Raw genomic sequence first — 17,226 nt, 5'->3', positions numbered from 1 at the left:
TATCCTTCTAAATGATTCGAGTATTTTTGGTTTCTTCATTACTTCTAAACAGTTAAAATACTTTGCTGTTTTGCATGAATTGAAGTATTAGATGCCATTTCAATAGGAGTGTTGTTGCTGGGGTTGAGAATGGGCTGTGGTAAGCTAATGGGCTATGATGGGCTCGCTTTTCAGCACTGTGTAATTGATTTGTCCAATGATTCAATTTAAATCATTCAAACTGTTTTTATTGTCCACAACTGTGGGGAAAGCCATGCCTAAAAAATTTCCATTCGGATGACCCTAATCCTACAAATTTGGCCTCCAAAATGGATGTTTTAGAGAATAAACAGGCATAGGACAATCTCGACAGATTGAATGGTTAGGACCCTCGATGCATCATTTGCATTGTATGATAAATTCATCCCCATGTTTTAACTGGCCACCCCTTTGTATTTTTGTGTAGAGATGCAACTTGGGTCGGGACGGGAATCAAACCAAACCCGACTCGATTTCAAGGATAATAGCTCAACCTGAATTCCTAAAAAGCTACTCGAGCACTCCTATTTTTGTGACATTTTCCCATAGCTGTAAAACCATTAGGATGGGGTGACTCTGGTAAATAAAAGGGGGACGGTTTATCATTTCCCTAATCTGGATCACTAGGGGTGTCAACGGATCCACTTCGGATCGGATCCACCTATGTCTTAGTCATGATCCATTTAAATCCCTTATCAGTCGGATCGGATTCGGAGTGTTCTTCGGATCCTACTTCTTGTGTCCATGTTACGATCCATTTCAAATCGGACCGTCCATCGGAGTGTCCTAGTAGGTCCTACTTACAAAACAACAAAAAAATCTCAGCTTTCTTCATTTGAAATGAACTCAAAAACTTCCTTAATTCAGAAAAGAATAAGTTACTATATATATCTAATAATAACTCATGATTTTGATGAAGAATAGGATTTATTGTTGAAAAAAACTCCAATGTTCGATGGTGCGCAAGATAAAACTTTTGAGTAACTAATCCTTGACTCCTTGTTGAAGCAAAGTGGCAAGTTTACAAGAAGAAAAACCAATTGAAGATTGGAAGAGAAAAAGGTGTCAGGAAAAGGGGGAAAGTGGAAAGTTGTAAGCTAAGTAATATTTAGTTCATTTTTTATGAAAATGCCCTTCCTTTAAGTACTAATATAAGAAATATTTAGAGGGTATTTTAGTAAAAGGATTTCGGATCGTGACTATCCATCGGATTTTTTTGCCATGTCTTGATCACGATCCGAAATTTTCCGGATCTTATGAAGAGGATCCATAATATGTCCATGGATCCTTCTCATGTGCCTAGATCCTGTTCATTAACCATTGGACTGTCTGGGTCCATTGACACCCCTATGGATCACTAAGAATGCCACTTTCATTTTGCTGTTGGTAATTCCATTATCTTTCAAAAAGGATACCTGGTGTGGAACACATACAAAAACACTTGTGCGTAGATTTCCTGAGCTAAACTGCTATGCGACATTTGCAAGTTTCCTGGCTCGTGAAATATTTTTTCAGTAATCGATCGCGCTGTGGTTGAATCGTGTGTAGTAATGAATATCACTGCAGGATGTGTAGTTGAGTTATGGAGAGAGAGAGAGAGAGAGAGAGAGAGATGATGGTGTCGTGGATAACCCAAGTGGATGATCAAGCCACACACACACCTCTATAAGTACCAACAAAATCGACAATGAATGGATGCAAGCCAATCCACAAATTGGTGAAGTAAAAGAATAATAGGAATCGGATTATATTCGTAGTTTATAGCTAAATCAACATCTATGTAAAGTTTCTTTAGACAAGAACTACAATGTTTTTTTTTTTTTTTGAAATGGCAACATTAAATATATTAATATACAGAACCGAGATGGTCCATAAAGATTACATTAGAGGATCAAAAAATAAAATAAAATCAAGGAGGAAGGAAGTCAAACCACTCCAATTCTAACCTATTCACACCCGCTCTTGCTAGAGAGTATGCTTCATGTGGTACCCGAATCCCGCGAGAGGGGTGGGGCGCGAGCCGCCGCGCTCTCTCTCTTGGTCTCTCGTACCCACGCGATTGGCGTGTGCATTTTAATGTTGATTTGAATTAATCTTTCCTGTGAACTTGGGATCACTAAGGCAATCCGAATTCCACACGAAAGAGACTGACAGAGTCGCCACCTAGATGTGGGATCTAGGACCCGTAATTAACCAGAAATCTAGACTCGCTACCTGGTTACGAGAATGGAAGGTATGGGGAGTTATCCGCCACATGCACCATTCCTGCCCGATAATCGGTCTTCGATTCCAAAAGCTAATTCTTTTAAATTTATTTTAAATGGCTCATTCAACTCTATGTTAATGTGCGAACTAAGTGACATGCATCCTATGATCTAATTTTAATGTGAATCCTAGATGTGTATCTTGATTTATTAATTTGTCTGGATTCATTCTAAGTGAAAGTTCTCCTAGAATTCTAATTTCATGGAAAATCCTAAGTGATTTGATTAACCATTTACAAGAAAATTAATATACAAAACACCACAATTTGTTTGTGGTGCCGACTCGCGGGTGGTATGCCATCAGACATCCAAGCTGCCTACGTACCCAAGCCTTACTGGGATCAGAGTCGACGTAGTTCGGTGTACATAAGCTAAGCTACTTATGCCTAACTCAACTAGGACACCGACCTAGACGGGATTGACTGTTTCAACAGTTTTAGGAGAAGTTATTTAATTCAAGTTGAGGATTTTATTATCTTAGGATTTCATCTAAGATGCTATATGATTCTCATCTAAATGCAAATGGTCCCTTAGACTAATGCAGGTTTGCCTACATCCTAGTTTACTAGGCTTGTCCTAGGGAAAGATTGGGTGACTAGTGTAACTAGACCTATGGCACGGTTGCTATACATAGCAAACGTCCGTGATGAGGCTGGACTCCTAACTCTAGGACTCCCTAAAACCTAAGACTCCCTAAAACTTAGGACACGACACGACACCGGTGTTCCTAAATTGGGCTCTAAGGGTCCTTACGACGGAAACCGTAATCCAACGGTTCCGAGAGACACGAGGTGAATCGATTTCAGTTCTTGAGGTTAGTGAAAAAAGGGATGGAAGAGATGATGAAATAGTGTGAGGGAATGAGAAAGATAGAGAAAGGTGCGACTGAACTTGGGAGTACCAAATTGCCTACGTACCCCGCGATGGGGATCAAGCCACACGTAGTTCCGCTGGGGAGGTTACTTGGATTTTGGAAAACAGAATTGGTATTTGGATCAGGAATCGGGTTTGTATTTGAGCATTGGACTTGAGATTCAGAAACATTGATTTATCAATGGGATTTTGGAATTGGGAATTTGCATCAAAGAATTGAGCATATAGGAATCATCAAGGGTTTGAATTTTGGGAATTCAAAATGGGCGGGCTTATGAGATTCGGCCAAATGGATTCAGACATGCGACTCAGATTGTGTTGGGATATGACTTGGTTAGGCAAAAGGGAGGAAGTTCTATTAGGTGTAAACGGGCATTAGTAGAATAGGGGAATGGCTCGGTTGTGACATGGAAGGCCGCCACTTGGTCGAATGCGACTCGGTTGCATTGGGATGGGTTGATTAAGGAATTGGATTGAGTCAACTAAGGGGAGAGTCCAATCGGTTAAAGAGGTTGAGCATACTCGACTAGAGAGTTGGGTCAACTCGACTAGGGAGGTTGGCTAGAGTTGACTCAGTTGAGCTGGGTTGGGATCCCACTTGGTTGGATTGTATTGGGGCGATTTGACTTAAGCTGCAGGTGGCCTGGCTGGGTTAGATTTAATGTAACCAGATTTATGGATAAATGGTGTGCCTCAGTGAGTGGACAAAGGTATGGCTTGGGTTGATGTGACTCGGTTATAGGGTTTAAGGCTTATGGGTATGGGGTTTAGTGAGTTGGGTCTAAGTTAGGAGCAAACCCGAGACTAGCCATGGTCTAACCAGGAGGAAGCAGGGTACAAACCAGGGTGCGGACCAGGGTGCACCAGGGTGCGAACCAGCAGGGAACCAGGGTGCGAACCAGCAGGGGAACCAGGGTGCAACCAGCAGGGAACCTGGGTGCAACCAGCAGCGAACCTGGGTGCAACCAGGGTCTAACCAGGGTGCGAACCAGCAGGGAACCAGGGTGCGAACCAGTATCGAACCTGGGTGCAACCAGCAACGAACCTGGGTGCAACCAGGGTCTAACCAGAGGCTAACCAGGGGGAACCAGGGTGTGAACCATGGTACGAACCAGAGTACAACCAGGGGCTGGCCAGGGTGCGAACCAGGGTGCGAATTAGTAGGGAACCAGAGTGCGAACCAGCAGGGAACCAGGGTGCGAACCAGCAGGGAACCAGGGTGCAACCAGTATCGAACCTGGGTGCAACCAGCAGCGAACCTGGGTGCAACCAGGAGCTAACCAGAGGCTAACCAGGGGGAACCAGGGTGTGAACCATTAGGGAAAAATAAAAATGAAGATCAGATGGGTTAAGAGAAGAGGGAAACATGTATAACTTCAAAGTCTACCATCAAGAAGAATATGAGTAAAGATTGATCCTAGATGCTTCCTAACATGGTTTTTCTTTTAAAGTAAAAGATATGCATGAAAACAGACCCTACATAAAATTGAAATAAATGCCTACCTCTTTGAAAACCCACTTTGTGTTTGATTTTTCTTTGATGTTAATTCCTTGAAGATGATTCCTTGCTTGATAATGACCGCTTTTGATATATATCACCCAACGTATAAAATCACCCGATCCGGCAAGGATGGCCGAACCCTTGAAGAGATGAGGGAGAGGGATGAATTTTCTAAGAGAGGGGTTCTTTTTTTTCTTCTCTTCTTCCTCCTCTTTTTGGATGGTGGGATGAGAGGGTATTTATAGGAGAATGGGATAGGAGGTTAGGTGAGGTTAGGTGAGGTTAGGTGAGGTTAGGTGGTTAGGTGAGGTTAGGTGAGGTTAGGTGAGGTTTGGATGGTTAGGATGAGAGGAGAGGTTAGGTGAGGTTAGGTGAGGTTTGGATGGTTAGGATGAGAGGAGAGGTTAGGTGATTTTGAATGGTTAGACCCAGGTCAAGATCTGCCATTGATCTAACGATTTACGGAAATCGGGTCTCGGAATGGAATCAGGGTCCGGGCTATGAAGTGACCCTAGCTTATTTTGTCCCGATTGATGATCCGTAAAGTCAGATCAAGATATTAATGACCTAAAACATATAAATCAATGATAGAGGGGGTTCTCCCATGGATTTAACACACTAAATTCACCAATCAGGGTATTTTTCAATTTTTCGGATCTAATCATCTCACCAGGTACATCTCTTTATCATTTTGTTTTTTTCAAAAAATTTGAGGATGCATACTTTACCAATGAAATTCTACGGATCAATATATTAGGTTATTGTTGGTTAAAGTAAGGCAAAATGTGGGTGTCTACAAATGCCCCTCTTTGGTAGAGACGACGTAGTCATCGAATACCAAAGTCAAAATGACAGAACCATTTTGCGTAGCTTTAATCGACAAAGAACCCCCTAAACACAATGCAACCTAATATAATGCAAGACCTTAGATGTAATCCTAGAATTGGAATGCAATAAAACAAACCCGCTGCGGTGCCGCTGGCAACGAGAGAAATGGGATACCATTTTCAAATGGATTTTCGGAGGGAAAGGAATATCGCTTTTGAACAGCTTCAGAGGAAATGAGACGTCATTTTCAAATGGTCTCAGAGAGAATAATGGATGACTTTTGAAAGATTCTTAATGAAAACGCAGCATCATTTTTGAATGGGCTTGGGCAAGATGAAATACCGTATTTATACGGATTCGAAGGAAATGAGACATCATAGTTGTATGATGTTCAAAGGGGATAAGAGACCGTAGTTGTATGGACTCGAAGAGAATGAAATACCGTATTTGTACGGATTCCAAGGAAATGAGACATCATAGTTGTATGATGTTCAAAGGGGATAAGAGACTATAGTTGTATGGACTCGAAGAGAATGAAATACCGTTTTTGTACGGATTCCAAGGAAATGAGACATCATAGTTGTATGATGTTCAAAGGGGATAAGAGACCATAGTTGTATGGACTTGAAGAGAATGAAATACCGTATTTGTACGGATTCCAAGGAAATGAGACATCATAGATGTATGATGTTCAAAGACGATAAGAGACCATAGTTGTATGGTCTCGAAGAAAAGAGGCACCGTTCTCAAACGGGCTTGAAGAATTTAGAGATTTTTCATAGGATTGGATTTATTATTATTTTTTTGAATCGGGGATTGGATTTGATGAATTTTTTTTTTTTAATTTATTTTATTTTTTTTTAATTTTATTTTTGGGAAATGAAACATCATAGTTGTATGATGTTCAAAGGGGATAAGAGACCATAGTTGTATGGACTCGAAGAGAATGAAATACCATATTTGTACGGATTCCAAGGAAATGAGACATCATAGTTGTATGATGTTCAAAGGGGATAAGAGACCATAGTTGTATGAACTCGGAGAGAATGAAATACCGTATTTGTACGGATTCCAAGGGAATGGGACATCATAGTTGTATGATGTTCAAAAGGGGATAAGAGACCATAGTTGTATGGACTCGAAGAGAATGAAATACCGTATTTGTACGGATTCCAAGGGAATGAGACATCATAGTTGTATGATGTTCAGAGAGTATAAGAGACCATAGTTGTATGGACTCGAAGAGAATGAAATACCGTATTTGTACGGATTCCAAGAAAATGAGACAGCATAGATGTATGATGTTCAAAGAGGATAAGAGACCATAGTTGTATGGACTCGAAGAAAAGAGGCACCGTTCACAAACGGGCTCAAGGAGAAGACGAGACCATTCACAAATGGATTCGAGAAATGAGGCACCGTTCACAAACGGGCTCAAAGAGGACACGAGACCATTCACAAATGGACTCAGAAAATGAGGCACCGTTCACAAACGGGCTCAAGGAGAAGATGAGACCATTCACAAATGGACTCAGAGAATGAGACACCGTTCACAAACGGGCTCAAGGAGAAGACGAGACCATTCACAAATGGCCTCGAGAAAAGAGGCACCGTTCACAAACGGGCTCGAAGAATTTAGAGGTTTTCATGAATTTGAATTTGACGTAGAATTGGATTTGATGAATTTTGGATTTGAACTTAATGAAATCGGGGACATTATAGATCGTGCCCAATAAAGATATTGGAAACCAAGACTTTGACGAATGATGAGACGACCAACCTTATGAACGAAGAACCATTAGTAACAAGAATGGATTAGGAACACTTTTATGAAACTTCAACAAGATTTTTCTCAATGAGACTGTTGGTCTTGTCTTCTTGGGATTTTGATAACTGAAACCTTGAACAAGACATTTGAGATTGGTAATTTAGAACAATGGCTCTCTTGGATATAATCATGAAAAAGTGGGATTTGCCTCTTGACAGGTGTTTAGATAAACATTTCTTCACCAGGATAGTATTTAACTAACTGGAAGGAGATTCCGAATTTTAATGGTTCATCTTTCTGAGAAATTGGCTCAACCACCATTGCATCTGGGGCTCTTCCAAGCTTAAGGTGCCTTCCTGGGGTATGATCTTTTTACGGAAGCTGGGCTTTTTGATGTTTCTACTTCTGAACTCTTCTGAGTTGATCTTCTTTGAAATGTAGCTGTTTGACTAGATTCTCGAACCCTTTCAGGTATAATTGCAGGGAGCTGCCTAGGCCGGGCTTCCTTCACCAAGACAGTTACATCATTTGGACATAGGAACGACGATTGACTCTTTCTAAAGAGAAAACTTAGATGAAAGGCACTACTCAAAGGATTGAGCAGCCCTGAAGGAGTGAACTTAGAATAACAAAGATTGACTGACTACACTGACAGACACAGTGATGCTTCTGACTTAGTTAATATTTTGTTTGGTAAGTCTATCCTTCCGAGGAATAGTTTTTCAATTGGTAAACACTGGACCTTTTCCTTAAAACAGTAATGCCTCAAGGATTTAATTACGACCCCTAAGATTGCTTAGCTTCAATGCCCCCAGTTTTGAGGATGTTACTTGAATTTGTTTGAACTTCAGTTAATCTTCAGTCTTGATATCGGATGTGGCCTTCTTATAATGATTCTCTTACCGTGACCAAGTCACCTTTTGGGGTTTTTAACTTGGCGGACCGTGCTAGCCTTAACTTTTGCCTGAATCGCCTTTCTAGGTTTTCGATTCAGCAGGCTGTCCCCTTAGCTTTTGCCTAAGCCGTCCTTTCGGGTTTTCAACTTAGCAGGGGAATGATCTTAAATTTTGCCTAAACCGCCTTTTCAGGTTTTCAGTCTAGCAGATCTTCAAACTCCGTTCTTTTTCTTATTCATCATTTTTTTTCTTATCGTGTCTCGAGACCTAGATCATTAGTTCTGAACATCGGGAGGACTTCATAGGTAGGATATGGCTTTACAAAGAATGGCTTAAGGCTCGACAAAGATTTCGACCGAACCTATGAACAGGTTGCCTACATATCCCCATGTAGGAATCAGGTCGTGTGTAATTCAGGGCGAATGCCCCTAGTTTGAAGATAAATTGTTTGAAGGTTAATTGATTTTTCCTTTTTTTCGTTCTTTCTGGAATGATTGACTTCTCTTCTGTTGGAACTTGTCCCTCTTCTTTTTTTCTGAAACGATTGAATTTCTTTTCTTTTTTTCTTTGAATCGTCCGAACTCGGTTTAACCGAGCTGCCTACGTACCCCAGTGTAGGGATCAGGTCTTGCGTAGTTCGGGGAAATGCCCCTGGTTTGATGGGTTTTCAAGAAAATTTTATTCAGGCTCGAAGGGTTTGCAAACCGGTATTCTTTTGACATTGGTTCTGATTTTGGGATTTATTTGGCCAAAGGGGGCCTTCCGATGTTCAGATTGGCTAGAGTCCGTCTGGTACTGATTATTTTTTTCTTTTTTGTTTTGTTTTGTTTTTTTTTTTTTTTTTACGGAGTTTGACGGCATTTCCAGGTAAGAGATAATGGATCTTCTTCTTCCAAGATTCTAAAGTGTGCTTTCGACTTTCATAGAGCGAAACTTGTTCTTTGACATCCTCCATCTATGGATTCGTACTCTCGATATCTGATGATCATTTTTCATTGTTTGCTCTTGAACTTTTCATCTTGAATTTGTTGGCTTTTTGCTATGAATTTGAGAACCAAGGTCATTGATTGGAAATATGAAAGTTGTTTCCACTCTATGCCCCTTGTATAGCATATATCTTCTCACTTTCTTCATTTTCTTTGAGCTTTCCATCTATGTCTTGCCCCTGGTATCGGTTGTAGCTTTTCTAGACAATCTTCTTATTCTTGAAATAATTTTATCAATTCTTCACACTCTTTAGAGGGTAATGTATTTTCAATCGGCATTCACTGAATCAAAGTTTCAGTGCCAGTGTTTATCATTTCAATTTCATCTTTGAAAGGTTGGGATTGGCGCTCCTCCTCTCGTTCAAGTAATTGCTGTGACTCAAGTGGAGTTTCGTCAATTTTGTCCTCATTTGAAGAGGGAGTCTTATTTTAAGATCAGAAGCACACTTAAGAACAGACACAAGTGAACTTTTTGGAACTGACTGAAATTTTATTTAAAGAAAAGCTATTACATCAGACGACCTATCCTGAACATGCTCAGGATTCACAACTCTAAATAAGAAAGGGAAACAGAAGATAACTTGCCTGGACTAGGCATTGACCTTTAACTGTAAGACCGGACTCAACAATTATACTGACCATGATGACTGACTCAACATAAAATAGTAAGTGACTAAAACTTTAACTGCTGCAACTGTTTGGCGTTGAAGGCTCGGCGAAGGCTGGTTCGTTCTGAACATCATCATGGCTGATACTTTCAATTTTGGACAATGATGACTGATTCGCATAGGGAAATGCCCCTAGCTCAAGGATTCTGAGAGTGAACTCTGAAGGACTTAGCAAAATAATCTTGAAAAAGGTAGCCCCTAGAGGAGGAACAGACCAGGGGTACAAGCAAGATTGGATTATCTGGACCAGGCATGATCAGATCATGAGAACGCATAATCGAAAGATTGTGAGATTTTGCATCTGCCAGTTAGGGGATGGCATGAAGATACGATCGAATCGTATGACAGAAGAACGAAAGACGCACGATCAAAAGATTAGATGAGATAGCATAAGATTGCTTTCAACGGATAGATCATGAATGACTAATCCTATGATATCTTTGGAAATGATGGGATTTCTATCCTAACTCAAAGGGAATTTTTTTTTTCACATTTTATCAGTGTTACCTGAAGGCATCAACCTTAATCCTAATCTATCGGAGTGGAGAGAGAATCTCGACTCATGACTTTGTTCGTGTATATAAGGACCGATCGTGACCATTGGAAGATGGACCACGGCCTAATCTAAACACCAATGGGTAGGATATCCTAAACTAGGCTCACACACGTGATGCACATGTGTTCGTATACTACATGCATGTGTGGGTTAATCTAGGGGTAAGGCCAAGAGTTCCCTTAGCGCGAATCCCTGCTCGATATACTGTACCAGTGTCCGGCGTATCAGTACGTGAACAAGAGATCCGTTTACGTACCATAAAGGTACCAGGCTAAGGGTGGAATGCTTCTCTAGCACAGAGGCACCAGGTGATGAAATCCCAGTCAACCATGCTAGATAACACTCCGGGTTCCTAAAATAGGACGTGTGTGCACGTGAGATGCAAGGGTTTAGATGCAAGTGATGTAATTGTGTGCAATAAATTCGCGCGATCTATGATGCCTTCAGGTTTTGTTAGATTAAGTTTGAGTAAAATGTGATGAGAAAATAAAACAAGACAAACTAATCTGACAAGTATACAAGAGATAGAGTTCTTATGAGCCGGTTAAATTAAATTCAAATGAATTATCTTTTGGAATTTTAATGAAGTTAGGTGATCCCCAGCAGAGTCGCCAAACTGTGGTACCCGAATCCCGCGAGAGGGGTGGGGCGCGAGCCGCCGCGCTCTCTCTCTTGGTCTCTCGTACCCACGCGATTGGCGTGTGCATTTTAATGTTGATTTGAATTAATCTTTCCTGTGAACTTGGGATCACTAAGGCAATCCGAATTCCACACGAAAGAGACTGACAGAGTCGCCACCTAGATGTGGGATCTAGGACCCGTAATTAACCAGAAATCTAGACTCGCTACCTGGTTACGAGAATGGAAGGTATGGGGAGTTATCCGCCACATGCACCATTCCTGCCCGATAATCGGTCTTCGATTCCAAAAGCTAATTCTTTTAAATTTATTTTAAATGGCTCATTCAACTCTATGTTAATGTGCGAACTAAGTGACATGCATCCTATGATCTAATTTTAATGTGAATCCTAGATGTGTATCTTGATTTATTAATTTGTCTGGATTCATTCTAAGTGAAAGTTCTCCTAGAATTCTAATTTCATGGAAAATCCTAAGTGATTTGATTAACCATTTACAAGAAAATTAATATACAAAACACCACAATTTGTTTGTGGTGCCGACTCGCGGGTGGTATGCCATCAGACATCCAAGCTGCCTACGTACCCAAGCCTTACTGGGATCAGAGTCGACGTAGTTCGGTGTACCTAAGCTAAGCTACTTATGCCTAACTCAACTAGGACACCGACCTAGACGGGATTGACTGTTTCAACAGTTTTAGGAGAAGTTATTTAATTCAAGTTGAGGATTTTATTATCTTAGGATTTCATCTAAGATGCTATATGATTCTCATCTAAATGCAAATGGTCCCTTAGACTAATGCAGGTTTGCCTACATCCTAGTTTACTAGGCTTGTCCTAGGGAAAGATTGGGTGACTAGTGTAACTAGACCTATGGCACGGTTGCTATACATAGCAAACGTCCGTGATGAGACTAGACTCCTAACTCTAGGACTCCCTAAAACCTAAGACTCCCTAAAACTTAGGACACGACACGACACCGGTGTTCCTAAATTGGGCTCTAAGGGTCCTTACGACGGAAACCGTAATCCAACGGTTCCGAGAGACACGAGGTGAATCGATTTCAGTTCTTGAGGTTAGTGAAAAAAGGGATGGAAGAGATGATGAAATAGTGTGAGGGAATGAGAAAGATAGAGAAAGGTGCGACTGAACTTGGGAGTACCAAATTGCCTACGTACCCCGCGATGGGGATCAAGCCACACGTAGTTCCGCTGGGGAGGTTACTTGGATTTTGGAAAACAGAATTGGTATTTGGATCAGGAATCGGGTTTGTATTTGAGCATTGGACTTGAGATTCAGAAACATTGATTTATCAATGGGATTTTGGAATTGGGAATTTGCATCAAAGAATTGAGCATATAGGAATCATCAAGGGTTTGAATTTTGGGAATTCAAAATGGGCGGGCTTATGAGATTCGGCCAAATGGATTCAGACATGCGACTCAGATTGTGTTGGGATATGACTTGGTTAGGCAAAAGGGAGGAAGTTCTATTAGGTGTAAACGGGCATTAGTAGAATAGGGGAATGGCTCGGTTGTGACATGGAAGGCCGCCACTTGGTCGAATGCGACTCGGTTGCATTGGGATGGGTTGATTAAGGAATTGGATTGAGTCAACTAAGGGGAGAGTCCAATCGGTTAAAGAGGTTGAGCATACTCGACTAGAGAGTTGGGTCAACTCGACTAGGGAGGTTGGCTAGAGTTGACTCAGTTGAGCTGGGTTGGGATCCCACTTGGTTGGATTGTATTGGGGCGATTTGACTTAAGCTGCAGGTGGCCTGGCTGGGTTAGATTTAATGTAACCAGATTTATGGATAAATGGTGTGCCTCAGTGAGTGGACAAAGGTATGGCTTGGGTTGATGTGACTCGGTTATAGGGTTTAAGGCTTATGGGTATGGGGTTTAGTGAGTTGGGTCTAAGTTAGGAGCAAACCCGAGACTAGCCATGGTCTAACCAGGAGGAAGCAGGGTACAAACCAGGGTGCGGACCAGGGTGCACCAGGGTGCGAACCAGCAGGGAACCAGGGTGCGAACCAGCAGGGGAACCAGGGTGCAACCAGCAGGGAACCTGGGTGCAACCAGCAGCGAACCTGGGTGCAACCAGGGTCTAACCAGGGTGCGAACCAGCAGGGAACCAGGGTGCGAACCAGTATCGAACCTGGGTGCAACCAGCAACGAACCTGGGTGCAACCAGGGTCTAACCAGAGGCTAACCAGGGGGAACCAGGGTGTGAACCATGGTACGAACCAGAGTACAACCAGGGGCTGGCCAGGGTGCGAACCAGGGTGCGAATTAGTAGGGAACCAGAGTGCGAACCAGCAGGGAACCAGGGTGCGAACCAGCAGGGAACCAGGGTGCAACCAGTATCGAACCTGGGTGCAACCAGCAGCGAACCTGGGTGCAACCAGGAGCTAACCAGAGGCTAACCAGGGGGAACCAGGGTGTGAACCATTAGGGAAAAATAAAAATGAAGATCAGATGGGTTAAGAGAAGAGGGAAACATGTATAACTTCAAAGTCTACCATCAAGAAGAATATGAGTAAAGATTGATCCTAGATGCTTCCTAACATGGTTTTTCTTTTAAAGTAAAAGATATGCATGAAAACAGACCCTACATAAAATTGAAATAAATGCCTACCTCTTTGAAAACCCACTTTGTGTTTGATTTTTCTTTGATGTTAATTCCTTGAAGATGATTCCTTGCTTGATAATGACCGCTTTTGATATATATCACCCAACGTATAAAATCACCCGATCCGGCAAGGATGGCCGAACCCTTGAAGAGATGAGGGAGAGGGATGAATTTTCTAAGAGAGGGGTTCTTTTTTTTCTTCTCTTCTTCCTCCTCTTTTTGGATGGTGGGATGAGAGGGTATTTATAGGAGAATGGGATAGGAGGTTAGGTGAGGTTAGGTGAGGTTAGGTGAGGTTAGGTGGTTAGGTGAGGTTAGGTGAGGTTAGGTGAGGTTTGGATGGTTAGGATGAGAGGAGAGGTTAGGTGAGGTTAGGTGAGGTTTGGATGGTTAGGATGAGAGGAGAGGTTAGGTGATTTTGAATGGTTAGACCCAGGTCAAGATCTGCCATTGATCTAACGATTTACGGAAATCGGGTCTCGGAATGGAATCAGGGTCCGGGCTATGAAGTGACCCTAGCTTATTTTGTCCCGATTGATGATCCGTAAAGTCAGATCAAGATATTAATGACCTAAAACATATAAATCAATGATAGAGGGGGTTCTCCCATGGATTTAACACACTAAATTCACCAATCAGGGTATTTTTCAATTTTTCGGATCTAATCATCTCACCAGGTACATCTCTTTATCATTTTGTTTTTTTCAAAAAATTTGAGGATGCATACTTTACCAATGAAATTCTACGGATCAATATATTAGGTTATTGTTGGTTAAAGTAAGGCAAAATGTGGGTGTCTACACTTCACTATTAGCAGACCTCCTTACATGCTTAAAAAAATAGAGGAACCTAACACTAGATAAAAGATTTCCTCAATTATAGATAGGAACCTCCAGGGAGGAGCTGCAATTCCCGAAAGTCAAGATATAACATTTGAAGAGTCGCCCTCCACGATGACCTTATCGTAAGACCCACTTTCCAGATGCTTTATCCCACAATATGCGGCTCTGACTTCCTCCTCATTTGAATCCGAGAAACCAATGGGCTCCGAAAAGGCTCACCGAACCGCACTCTCTGAATCTCTGCACAAGCCGCCAATACCTGCTGGACTGGGATTGCCTAAGCTCGATCCATTAAAATTCATTTTTACCATATCAGCAGTAGGTGCTTCCCACTATTGTGATATTTGAACCTTACTCCCTCCTTCATTACAAATAATCTGTCACCCTTCCCAAAGATCAAAAGCCGAAACGAACCTAAAAAGAGGAAGACTTCTAACCCACAGAACACAAGCAACTATGATCTTTACGTACAACCAATATGGGGTTTTAGACACCCATTCAAACACCCTAGCATTCCTTTCTTTCCAAATAACCCACCAAGTGGCTAGAAGACAAATCTTCCAAAGCACAAGAAGAAGTAGATGGCTGCAAGATAATCAAAGCATTTATCAACTCCACCAACTGCTACAGTTGTTGTAGATTGAAGAATTTGATCAACTATCGCTCTGATGTAACCACATCCTAAGAGACAAATAAGTGGCATACTCACCCATTAAGATTTATTTCCATGTCATTTAGTTTCTTATATTCTTATTTTGATGTTATTCTATGATTTTATTTTCATGTTATTTAGATTTAGGGCTTTTAATTACTTTCCATGGAATTATATTTCAGTTGCCTATATATATGAGAAAACATTTCCTACACACTTGTGTGGGTAAGTTACCTACACACTAGCTTAAAATACAGTGGGGGCCCACATTGTTTGGGTGATCCAAACCATTCATTTGAATGGTCCTCACAGAGATAGGGTGTCCACAAAAAATCAGATCCATAGGATCATCCCAACCATTCAAACTATAGAAGCAAAAAATGGACTAATTTGTGAAGGTTTATACACGTCCATTTTACCTCCACAAATCGTAGGGTTGGGATTATCCTATGGATCTGATTTTTTGTGGACACCCTATCTCTATGAGGACCATTCAAATGAATGGTTTGGATCACCCAAACAATGTGGGCCCCCACTGTATTTTAAGCTAGTGTGTAGGTAACTTACCTACACAAGTGTGTAGGAAATGTTCTCTCTCTCTCTCTCTCTCTCTCTCTCTCTATATATATATATATATATATATATATATATATATATATATATATATATATATATATATATAGGAAAGTGTTGGTGAGCTTAACCTCACCAAACTTATGGTGAGCTTAAGCGCCCAATCACATTGGGGCCTACTTTGTTAGGATGATCCAAAGCATTCATTTGAAAGGCCCTTACATAGATGGGGTGTGTACCAAAAATCAGCTCCATAGGATCATCCTAACCCATCCATTTTGTGGAGGTCAAAATGGACAGACATTATTTGTCCACAAATCTGCCCATATTTGTCCTCCACAAATGGAGGGGTTAGGATGATCCTATGGAGCTGATTTTTGGTACACACCTTATCTATGATAGGGCCTTGCAAATGAATGGTTTCGATCACCAGAGAAAATGTGGGACTCATGTGATTGGGGCGCTTAAGCTCACCAACACTTTCCTCTTATATATATATATATATATATATATATATATATATATATATATATATATATATGGGGTTGATGTTTCTAGTTGGCCGACAAGAAAAGTTTTTTAGTCCGTCCGCCAAAAAATCAGTGCAGGCCCACAGTTTTTGTGTGATCCGAAGCATTCATTTAATAGGCCCTGACATGGATAGGGTGTGCCCAAAAAATCAGCTCCATAGGATCATCCCAACCCTACGATTTGTGGAGGTTAAAATGGATGGGTATAAAACTTCACTAATTTGTCCAATTTTTAGCTCCACAAATCGAAGGGTTAAGATGATCCTATGGAACTGATTTTTTGGGCACACCCTATCTATGTCAGGGCCTATCAAATGAATGCCTTGGATCATCCAAACATTGTGGGCCCACTGTGTTTTGGGTCGGCGGACTAGAGACACTTTTCTCATATATATATATATATATATATATATATATATATATATATATATATATATATGTGAGGAAAAGGATTGTGAGCTTGAGCGTTGGATCCTTATGGTGCGCTTGAGCTCTCAAACCAATGAGGCCCACATTGTTAGGATGATCCAAAGCATTCACTAGAAAGGGCCTTACATAGATAGGGTGTGTACAAAAAATCAGCTCCATAGGATCATCCTAACCCATCCATTTGTGGAGGTCAAAATGGACAGACCACAAATCTGCCCATTTTTGCCCTCCACTTTTGGAGGGGTTAGGATGATTCAATGGAGCTGATTTTTGGTACACACCCTATCTATGATAGGGCCTTGCAAATGAATGGTTTGGATCTTCACAGAAATTGTGGGACCCATGTGATTGGTGCACTCAAGCGCACCATTTGATGTTAGAGCTCAAGCGCACGAACATATATATATATATATATATGTGTGTGTGTGTGTGTGAGAACGGTTCCTACACATATGTGTAGAGAGTTCTCTAAACACTAGCTTAAAATACAGTGGGGGCCCACATTGTTTGGGTGATCCAAGCCATCCATTTTAAAGGCCCTCACATAGATAGGGTGTCTACAAAAAATCAGAT

At 41.3% G+C, this 17,226-nt stretch overlaps 1 long non-coding RNA gene across 1 annotated transcript; it reads right to left on the bottom strand.

Annotated features, from left to right (window-relative positions):
* Positions 1-9,603: 9,603 nt before the first annotated feature.
* LOC143855143 (uncharacterized) lies at positions 9,604-14,212 on the bottom strand. The gene is made up of 2 exons (XR_013237708.1): positions 13,634-14,212; positions 9,604-10,043 (listed from the first exon to the last, which is right to left on the bottom strand). It is a non-coding gene; the product is annotated as an uncharacterized LOC143855143 (long non-coding RNA).
* Positions 14,213-17,226: the final 3,014 nt, after the last annotated feature.

Source organism: Tasmannia lanceolata, unplaced genomic scaffold (genome assembly GCF_043159265.1).
Source record: "Tasmannia lanceolata isolate RefF3 unplaced genomic scaffold, GAP_Taslan_0.1 ptg000020l, whole genome shotgun sequence".
Classification (NCBI taxonomy): Eukaryota; Viridiplantae; Streptophyta; class Magnoliopsida; order Canellales; family Winteraceae; genus Tasmannia; species Tasmannia lanceolata.
Note: the sequence above shows the minus strand (reverse complement) of the source record. Positions and strands in the feature narration are given on the sequence as shown.